The sequence below is a fragment of the Hevea brasiliensis genome, chromosome 17, assembly GCF_030052815.1.
Source record: "Hevea brasiliensis isolate MT/VB/25A 57/8 chromosome 17, ASM3005281v1, whole genome shotgun sequence".
NCBI lineage: Eukaryota > Viridiplantae > Streptophyta > Magnoliopsida > Malpighiales > Euphorbiaceae > Hevea > Hevea brasiliensis.
Window position 1 is genome coordinate 49,019,445 of NC_079509.1, and position 10,167 is coordinate 49,029,611.

The following is a 10,167-nucleotide window of genomic DNA, read 5'->3' on the forward strand; positions in this document are numbered from 1 at the left end:
CCTATACGTTACCAGTAACCAGAATACCCATATTTGAAAGATAATAAGGCTAAGAACAAACAAATAACATGAACTGATGAAATAAAGGTAAACTCAAGAGAATAACCACCCTCGTGAAACTCTTTAACATGAAAATAAATAAAGAAGCTTGATAAAACAACGGTTCATACGCTCACCTGTGGGGAGTTGAATCTATCGAGCTAAATATGGAGTCACAAATATGGTAGAGCTGCTTGCTAATAGCCTGGGGACTAATGCTTGCCTTGAAATAAAGGATACCAGGTCAAAATGCAGTCGAACCGAAGTAACAATAACCGGGTTGGAATGATATGGAGTTTTTAAAAAAGAGGTTGATATAAAGATGATGAAGACAAAACTGAAACTGAGAGATGTTATCACAGAGTAATGAACAAACTGAAAATGAAAAGTTTCAGTATTCAATCCTCTTTCAATGGAAATACTTTAGAAAACTGGTTTCTGAAGTTTTTCTATTTTGAAAGCTTAAAAATAGTAGAGCAGCAAGACTGAATCAAATTTCAGAGCCTTTCCACTATAATCACCACCTTTTGTTCGTCCGTGCTCCTCTTTCAACAGTTTTCATGCAGGTATTTATAGGGAACAGGTGCTCCCAATGAAGGGTCAGGATTTTCTTTAAGGGAGATGGAAGGTTTGGATTTTAAAGGACATGATCTGATGCCTGAGAATCGAAGAGAATCAAAATGAATGGCTAAGATTCTATTCAGAATATTTGTCCTCTCTCATTTCTAATCCAACGGCTCGAAATTTTCTTGTCAAGGGAGATCCGAGGGCCGGGAATAAAAAGCGCCGGTCTTGTCGTCTTCTCTTTGATCCAAGGGCTCCGAACTTGTCCTTACAAGTAAGATCAACGGTGGAGATCGAGATGTACAGGACTTCCATGACATGTCCTGGCGCTTGTCAGTAATGTGGGCGATTCTGCAAATGAGGCGTGCGGTGGAGATTTGATCTCGTCTGCAACGCTTTAACTACCTCGGCTCTAATTATGACGACAGTTATTGGAAGTTGTCTTATCCTCTTCTTGTTTTCCGATCTCCCATCCCTTCCAACCTTTCCATCATGACCTTTTTCGATCTCTCATGCCGGGCCCCTCTCCCGATCTCTCCCATTCCAGAATCTTCTCCTCTATCCAGGCTGATTCAGTCAAAGCATTTATTATTTCGGTTACCAAGGTGTCTGCTTCGTTTTTCGCTAGTAATAAATGCTTAGACCTTCCATATATATACCTTCATCGGGACATCCTTCCGCATTTCATTTTCTCCTCTTTCTGCTTCGCACTTTTCCTGTTTTAGCCGCTCTGGCAACAATCCGGCCATGGTAGCTGTTTTTGATCTTTTTTTGACTGTTCACTTTGTTTATCAACTGAAAATTTATGACCCCGGTGACCCGAAAATCACAATGACCACCTCTGATGACAGCGAGAGAATCGGACTAATTTACCGATCCAGATCGGGAACATCGATCGTGTCGATCTCGAGTCAGTCGACCGATATAATCAGCGAACCGATTTCGGGCGAGAAGACTGCTAATTTCCCTCTTATCATTGGTGACTGCCCTTCAAAGTTCACTTGGCTCCTCACCACATCGGGTGTCCCGACAGTGGCTCGGTTCCGAGCGATAACATTGACGATGACCTCTCCTATCACCATGAGAGTCATAGTCACCCCATCTGAGCTGTACATCTATCCGATGTCGATGGCTGGTTTCCTGATCAAACACATGTTTTGATTCAGCCACGATACTAGGCTTTGACATAGGTCTTTACTAGGTAGGATGTACCGCCGATCTCTAGAGATCGCCCAAATGATGTAATCTGACCTTTAATGTAATCCGATCTCTAGAGATCGCCCAAATAATGTAATCTGACCTTTAATGTAATCCGATCTCTTGAAATCGCCCAAATGATGTAATATGACCTTTTGGAAATGAAATTTTATTTTGACAATTATCATTTTATTATTATTGTGTTGATTATCTTCCGATCTCTAATGTGTTTATCCGATCCGATTCCTAATTGAATAGCCTTTAGCCGATCTGTAATTCTAAACATCTACCTTAATCTGCCGATCTCTAACCAGCCGATCTTCCCTTATTTACTTATGGAGTTTCTAGAATATTCTTGCGACGTGTCAGAAAAGCTGGAGAATCCCGCTAACCGATGCGCCGCTTGGGACACTGTGAGCATTAAATGCTCAGACGGGTATAAATAGGGGATGGGTCAGCCAGTTGCTTCCTTATGTCATTTTCAGCATCTCGTGAGCAATTCCAAAATTCTCTCATTTTTCAAGTTCTTCCGACACCGATCACACTCCGGTAAGGGTTTTGATCTTTCTTTTAGTTAAATTTTCTCTTTTCTTTGAAAATGAGCAGCGCCGAGGGTCAGAGAGGGCGAGCCCCCCTTCCGTTCATGTCTCGTGGTCATCAGATGAAGTTGAAGTGGTCGGACCAAGCAAGCGATCTGAACCTCCTACGACCTCCGTTTCAGCCCGTGGTCAAGCGGCACCCTTAAGACGAATGCATTCTTCAGGGAGAGAAAACCTTCCCGTGGATGAGTTGCCGTCAATCCTTCAAGAAACCGATCTGCAGTCGTTTAGCCAAGAATATAACCTTCGGACTGATTCATACGAACTTATCAAGTGTCATGGTGATCTCCGAGCCGATCACTTCTTCGAAGAAAATGATATGATCATGGTATACGAAGAGCAATTAAAAGCCGGGCTGCAGTTTCCTCTTGATGACTCCTTCAAGGAAGTTCTGAAATTCCACCAAGTATGTATAGCCCAAGTACATTTGAACTCATGGCGGATCCTAGTAGCCTTCAGAGGCCTCTGCCGAGTTAAGGGACTCAGTCCTACAGCGAAGGTGTTCGTCGAGCTACATAGGCTAACTCGTCGAAAGGACATGAGTACTGGTTCTTTTAGGCGAAACCGCATTGTGGGCTCTTTACCGACCTGCCCTCCTCGCTGAAGAATTGGAAGAATCGCTTCTTTATTCTGAGGAGTAAGGTTCCGAATGATTTTGAGGGTTTCCCGCGTAGCTGGATGCATCTGGGCCCATCACTTTTGAAGCACATCACCCTGAGTAGGGAAGAGGGTGCAATGGTGATGGAGTTAAAGGATCAGGCAGCCAATCAGAAGTTCTCCTGTCTAGATGCGGTAATGGCCGAACTGCATCATTGCATGATGCGGCTGGTTATCGGGGAAGAACGCGGGCTTCAGCTCTCTGACCTCGGCTTCGGTACTTTCTATATCTCTGATCTCTGAGCCTTAGCGAACTCACTGACTTTTCTGTGCAGGTATGGCGAGCGGCGAGGCCTCCAAAGAGAGCCGAAAGCGGAAGAGAGAGGTCTCTAGAAAAGTGTGGGAGATGAAACGCGACGAGGCTTCACAGATGCCCAAGCATGATTCAGTGGAGATGCAGGGAGGCTCATCCCGACCCTCAGGACTGCCGATCCCTGAAATAGAAGTGGTTCGGTCTCCTCCTCGATAAGAAGAGCCGCCACCACCTCCAATTGCTTCGAGTGCGGAAGGGGGTCCTTCCCAACCTACCTCGAGGACCCTTTCCTGCGGCGCTCAAGTCCTGATTCACTCCCTGGAGAAGAACCGATCGGTACGGGAGAACTCGGGCTTAGCAAAGGTTCTGGGAGCTTCTATATGCCTCCAGGAGGATCGAAACAGGCTGACCCAAGGCAGCATCGATGATATCCTAACCTAGACTATGAGCCTGAGCATGGAGAGTTTGGTAAACCAACATATCGTTCGGGAAAAGACTCGTCATTTGAGGCAGGAGATCCAGAAGGTGGGCCAGGAGGCAGCTTCCACCCGAGCCCAACTTACATCCGCCCGGGAATATATAGCTGAAATTGAGGGGCGGATGAAATTCTATGAGGATAAATTGGCCGAGCAGGCTCATGTTCTCAAAGAAGTTCGGGCTCTCCGGGCTGCTGATGTTGCTCGCCTCACCGAAGAACTTAGAGCAAAAGAAGAAGAGGCAGTGATGAGGGAGGCCGGTGCTTATGTAAACGCCCATGAGGATCTTTTGGCCGAGCTCAAGAAGCGTTATCCTGAAGAGGACTTTTCCTGGATGGTGGACTTGGCTCCCCAAGATGAAGAGGAGAGTGAAGAGGAGACCGAGGGAGATAGAGAGGGTGAGCGAAATGTAGAACAGGCTGGGGGTGATCCTCCAGCCGAATGACTTGTATTTTATTTTGAAATGAAATGAAATTCCCTCTTTTGTTCAATGTCTTGATGAGATCGGAAAGTATCTAAATTGTACAAGCGCCTGACTATTTGAACCAATTAGAACATCGAACTTAAAAGTGATTATTAATCTAAGTATAAGAGGTCGGAAAAACATTGTAAACATGAGATCGGCTGAGAACCAACACCGAACGGGACTTAAGATGATTAAAATTGAAAACCTGATTTGAACACTTAAGATCGGAAGCAACATTAAGCCGGATTAAAACCTTAACTTAATTAAACAATTATTCACAATATTTATAAAAGGGAGATCGGAAATAAGACTGGATGGCACGAAGACCTAATGTTGTTTTGATTTCGTTTGACGAGAGATCGGAAATGTGATTGACTGGCCAGGAGACTTGATAATTGGTTTGAGAGATCAATAAGGATTTGAACGATATGGAGACTTGATGTTGGTTTGATTTCATTTGACGAGAGATCGGAAATGTGATTGACTGGCAAGGGACTTGGTGTCAGTTTGATCCCTATAAAGAGAGATCGAAAATGAATTGAACGACATGGAGACTTAGTGCTAGGGATCGATTTCAAAGTCTATTGATTTCGGGGATCGGCCAAAATATGGTGTCGACATTCACAAGAATCAGACTTGAGAGCTTGTAACATTACCTAAGGGATAGAAAGTGGTAGGCTTTAAATGGGTGTTCAAGAAAAAGGAAGGCACTCCAGGAGTTGAAGCACCTCGATATAAGGCACGATTGGTAGTAAAAGGCTTTACTCAGAAGGAGGGGATTGATTTTAATGAAGTGTTTTCTATAGTTGTGAAGCACAATTCTATTAGATTCTTACTTACTATGATTGCTCTTCATGATCTAGAGCTTGAGTAACTAGATGTGAAGACAACATTTTTGCATGGTGAGTTAGAGGATCAAATTTATATGAGTTAACCTAAGGGATTTGTCATTCCAGGTATGGAAAACCATGTTTGCTTACTTAAGAAATCTTTATATGGTCTAAAATAGTCCCCTAGACAGTGGTACAAAAGATTTGATACATTCAAGGTTTGTAATGGCTTTATTTGTGGTTCATATGATAGTTGTGTGTATCATAAGAAGCTTTCAAATGATTCCTTTGTTTATTTGTTATTTTATGTGGATGACATGCTTATTGCTACTAAAAGCATGTCACAAATTAACATTCTGAAAAAGTAGCTGAGTGATGAGTTTGAGATGAAGGATTTGGGTGCTACGAAGAAGTTATTGAGAATGGAAATTACTAGGGATAGAAGTGTTGGGAAGCTTTTCTTGTCTCAACGGGCTTATGTTGAGAAGGTACTTACGCATTTCAACATGAATAATGCTAAGTCTGTGACAGTTCCATTTGTTACCCATATCAAGTTATCTGCAGACATGTCACCAAAAATAGGTGAGGAGATGGAGCATATGTCCAATGTTCCTTATTTGAGTGTTGTTGGTGGCATTATGTATGCTATGGTTTGCACCCAACTTGATATTTCACTTGTAGTTAGTGTTGTGAATAGATGCATGGCGTGTCCTGGGAAAGAGTATTAGCAAGCAGTGAAATGGATTCTAAGGTATTTAAAGGGTACTGCTGATAAGTGCATAATTTATTAATTTTACTCCCATCACATTTAGTGTTTTTAGTGTGTTTTTATGTTTAATTCAGTTGGTTAAAATATATTTATCATTTAGGCATATTTTTAGATAGTTGTGGAATAATTGTGTTAAATGGAGAAATTTTCAGCATTTGACCTTTGTTGTATTTTTTAGGTGTTTCTAAAGTTATGGGTCTCCAATTTGAGTGTTGTTTAATCCATTGAAAAGCTAAAATAGAGCACTTCAAATGATAAAGAGGGACCAAAGCCCAAATCAGTCTCCAAGGTTGACAAAATAAGCTATGGATCTATTGCAAAAGCCCAAACTCGATGTGTCACAACCAGTTTCAGTATTTATTTTGTATCTGGAGTTTCAGACTTCTAAATGAAGCAAGGCTAAGGCCAATTGAACCTTAAGAACCACCTCTACAACTTCTATGAAGGGCTAGACATGTGATGAGACCATTTTAATTGTCAAAAATGGCAATGAAATCGTCACTATGGGTTGGATCGTCTGTCTGAACCAGTATTAGTTTTTAGGCCATAACTTGGGCTGTAGACCTCGGATTTGGACGAATTAGCACCCGTTGGAAAGCTAAGAAATAGGGCTACAACTTTCCTGAAGAGGGCAGAGGCAGATTCAAAAAGAAAGTCACTGAAAATCAGCCTTAATTCTAGAGACGTGAATGCAGGCTGAAAATCTGCCTTTTAAATTTCAAAACTTTTCCTAGTTTGGTTCCTATCTTTGGGATTAGGTTTTTGATTATAAACACGTCTTTGGGCAGCAGCTAAGAGCATCCCAATTCAGACTTTCGTTCTCCATTCTCTTTTTAAATTTCTTCTTTATTTTTCTTTATTTTTCTGTAAGCCATAAACATGAGTGGCTAAGTTTTTAATTCAGCTCAAGGGATTCAAGTTATTATGTGTGATTTGTGAGATCAGGTTCTTAATTTAATTTGTCTTTTTGAATATCTATTGTTTTTTTATTTAATTATTTTTGATTTGTTGAATGATTTGCTAAAAAAGCCTATTAGTTAATTGTTTGATTTGATCAATTGCTAGTTCATCTTCATAATCCGTAATTGTTGTGTAAGATTGAACATGAGTAGCAATTAGGTTTTATTTATTATGATCCAAGTTTTCGATAATAACCTAAGGAAACAATAGGGTGGATTAAATGATTTATGCTTCATAAATTGTTGTTCAGTTTAACTACTTCCTTTTCTTAAAGCAGTTATTAATTTGATGAGGATTGCTTAATACCAACTCAGTTAATAATTAGAGTCAATAAGAGTGTTGGGCTCGAATTGATGAGTATAGGGAAGTCAGGGGTTTACCTCGCTGTATGTTAAGTATTCAATAAGATATAATTGTATTTCTTTTATCTATGATCGAATCAATGCATTGGAATGAGAATTACCTTAGACTGAAGTTTGTTTAATTTGAGAGTTTCTTATTTAATTTTAGATCTTAATTTTGGATTTTTGATTTCTTTGGATTGTGAATTACACCCACCCCCCCAACCTTTATTTCTTTTTTCTATTACACAAGTGCACGAAATTTAATAATTCAGTCTCTAGGGTTTGACCTAGACTTACCACTTATTGCAAAAAATATTTCATACTTAGTGATTTCAGTTAATTTAATTTCTGGTGGATTTGACACCCATCAAGAATTTTAGCACCGTTGCTGGGGAACTGAAATTTATTGGAATTCGTATTTTTGGTGTTAGGATATTTCATTATTAATTATGTTTGTGAAGTGTTGCTATTTTCAGGTTTTTGAAAAAAAAAATTACGGTGTTACTGTTCATTAAGAATTTTGGTTGAATTTGGAGGGCGGCCCATACCTATTTTGAAGGAAACGACGCTCTGATCAAGACCAATCAATCCTTAGGATTCCTTGGCCCCACCCTCTTGAGGCCAAATTCGATTGTTTTTTAGGGTTTTGAGGCATTTTTCTATTTTTACTTTGATTTCTTTTCGTTTATGACAAGAATTTCTCAATCTGGTGAGTTGATCTTTGATCAAGAAGTAGAAAAAATAGCTAAACGGTTGAGAAAATTGGCTAAGCAAGCTAGGTAGATTCCAAGTACATCTGAAGGAGTCCAATCTCCAAAGGAGTTAAGTTCGGATTTAGATTCGGATTCAGAGTCAAGTTCTAAAAACGAGACCATGGCTACTGCTAGGACTTTGAAAGAGTTAGGTGCTCCTGATCAAAACCAACAGCTTTTGTGTATCCAATACCCTGCTTTAAATGTTGCTTTTGAGTTGAAATCTGGACTAATCCATTTGTTTCCTAAATTTCATGGTCTGGCAGGTGAGGATCCACATAAGCATCTAAAAGAATTTCATGTTGTGTGTTCCAGCATGAAACCTCAAGAAGTTTCAGAGGATCAGATCAAGCTTCGAGCTTTCCCTTTCTCACTGGAGGGCACAGCTAAGGATGGGTTGTATTACCTTCCTTCTGTATCTGTTAACTCATGGAATGGGATGAAGCATTGGAGAAGTATTTTCCTGCATCCCATACTACCAACATAAGAAAAGAAATTTGTGGCATCCGACAGTATAATGGAGAGAGCTTGTATGAGTACTGGGAACAATTTCAGCAACTGTGTGCAAGCTGTCCCCATCATTAAATAAGTGAGCAGCTGTTGATTCAGTATTTCTATGAGGGACTTCTACCAATGGACCGCAGTATGATAAATGCTGCTAGTGGAGGAGCTTTGGTTGACAAGACACTAGAAGAGGCAAGGAGGCTGATTGCTAATATGACAGCAAATTCTCAGCAGTTTGGAATGAGAATGGATCACTCACCCATGAAGGTTAATGAGGTAAGTACATCTAACCTTGAGAAACAGATTTCTAATTTAACTTGTTTGGTGAGGCAATTGGCTGTAGGGAAAATACAAACTGTTAAGGTATGTGGAATTTGTTCGGGTTCGGGTCATGCTACTGACATGTGTCCTGCGTTACAAGAGGATGAATCAATACAACATGCTAATGCAGTAGGACATTATGGACAGCAACAACGTAGGTATGATCCCTATTTGAATACTTATAATCTAGGATGGCGAGATCATCCCAATCTTAGTTATGGGAATCAACTGGTGCAAAACCGATACCAGCAGCAAAGACTACAAGTGAATCAACCACCTCCACCTCCACCTCCGCCTCCCTCAAATCAAGGTATGTCACTTGATGAAATTGTTAAGGCTTTGGCTAACAATACACAACAGTTTCAATAGGAGACTAGAAATAGCATTCAAAACATAGAGAGGCAGATTGGTCAGTTAGCCTCATCTATGAGTAAGCTGGAAGCTCAAGGTTCTGGAAAGCTTCCATCACAAACCGTCATGAACCCCAGAGAAAATGCGAGTGCGATACTATTGCGGAGTGGGAAAGAAGTTGATAATCAGACTCCACATGAATCAACGAAAAAGAAGAAGCAAGGAGAAAAAGAGTTTGAAATTGAGGTAAATAGTAAACCTAAACTAAATAAGGTTAATAATTTTGTTCTTCCTCCATTCCCCTGCAGGTTAGCCAAGACAAAGAAAGAAGAACAAGAGAAAGAAATTTTGGCGACTTTCAGGAAGGTAGAGGTCAATATACCTTTACTGGATGCGATCAAACAAGTTCCTAGGTATGCTAAATTCCTCAAGGAGTTATGCACTACAAAGCTCAAGTTGAGGAATGATGAGAAGATCAGTGTGGGGGAAAATGTTTCGACATTAATTCAGCGAAAAGTACCCCCTAAGTGTAAGGATCCAGGTTCATTTTCTATTCCCTGTAGAATAAGTGATTCTAAATTTGAAAATGCAATGGCAGATTTAGGAGCATCTATTAATGTCATGTCATATTCAGTTTTCCAGACTTTGAATTTGGGTCCTTTGAAAGAAACCAGTGTTATTATTCAATTAGCTGATCGTTCTAGTGCTTACCCATTGGGAGTAGTTAAGGATATTTTGGTGCAGGTTGGAGAGTTGATTTTTCCTACAGATTTTTACATTCTGGACATGGAGGATAGTGTTCCCACATCAAAGTCAACTTTTATTTTGTTTGGAAGACCTTTCCTAAAAACTGCCAAGACAAAAATTGATGTGGATGAGGGAACCTTAACTATGGAGTTTAATGGAGAGATTGTCAAATTTAATATCTTTGATTCCATAAAGTATCCTACTGATAATCATTCTGTCTTTTCTATTAATGTTGTTGATACATTTGTGTAGGATGTGTTTGAGTTAAGCATGGAGGATGAGTTAGAACATAAGGCTGTTAGACATTGTAATTTGAATTTGGATACTGCTAGTGTGGA

At 40.2% G+C, this 10,167-nt stretch overlaps 1 non-coding gene across 1 annotated transcript; it reads right to left on the bottom strand.

The window, feature by feature from the left end:
• Positions 1-8,386: 8,386 nt before the first annotated feature.
• Positions 8,387-8,493, bottom strand: LOC131175691 (small nucleolar RNA R71). Its single transcript, XR_009145883.1, has one exon. It is a non-coding gene; the product is annotated as a small nucleolar RNA R71 (small nucleolar RNA).
• Between the last annotated feature and the right edge of the window lie 1,674 nt (positions 8,494-10,167).